At 35.8% G+C, this 799-nt stretch overlaps 1 protein-coding gene across 2 annotated transcripts in view; it reads right to left on the bottom strand.

Moving 5' to 3' along the window:
* The window catches only part of usp43a (ubiquitin specific peptidase 43a), a 104,305-nt gene that overhangs the window by 31,049 nt on the left and 72,457 nt on the right, over positions 1–799 (bottom strand). The gene's annotated exons all lie outside the window — the stretch shown is intronic.

Below are 799 nucleotides of genomic sequence, written 5' to 3'. Positions count from 1 at the left end.
TTTAAAAAAAGTTCATCAAATTGAAATACCTTTCAACATGACTGATGTTTGCTACTGACTCATATCAGAAGTGTTTCTTTCTCAGCAGACCGGAGCAACTCAGTGGGGCATTTTTGCATATTGCCTGCCCGTCACATGGTCAATCCATTGGCCGTCTCTTGTCCCCCCCATGGTCTATCCTGCCCCTCTCTCCCTGTAACCTTTAATTCCAGAAATGGAAATTAACTAAGTCCATTTACTCAAGGACTCGACCTAAAGTAAGTACAATTATTTGTTGTTTACTTGAGTATTGTCATGTTCTGCTACTTCACACTTTGACTTCACTACATTTTAGAGGCAAATATTCTAGTTTTCACTCCAATAACATTTATTTGGTACCTTTAGTTAATAGCTCCTTTTACCTCAGTAAACAATCTCAGTATTTCTTCCACCACTGGTTAATTCTCAGTTTTCAATTGGGAGGTTTAAAGGTAAAAGAACCAAACAACTTTGTTTCAGCCAACCTGCACAGCCTTCTACACAACCGTGAATCTATCTTGCCAGCTCCTGGTGAAATCTTAAAATTACTTATTCATTCCTTAGCACCTACTAAATATTTCAGGTACCTTATTGCAAAGTGTTACTGAATAAGACTCAATTTAAAACTATAAATCTTGTAAACAGTTTAAGAAACAAAAAAGCCATGGCCCTTGTTTTTTCTAGTGTTATTTTGTATCTAAGTTAACTTTACTGCCATACAACAGTTGTTGATGGAATTTAAAACACAACCCTAACTCAGATTACTTATATACTATGAATT

This window comes from Monopterus albus, unplaced genomic scaffold, assembly GCF_001952655.1.
Source record: "Monopterus albus unplaced genomic scaffold, M_albus_1.0 scaffold108.1, whole genome shotgun sequence".
Taxonomy (NCBI): Eukaryota; Metazoa; Chordata; class Actinopteri; order Synbranchiformes; family Synbranchidae; genus Monopterus; species Monopterus albus.
Note: the sequence above shows the minus strand (reverse complement) of the source record. Positions and strands in the feature narration are given on the sequence as shown.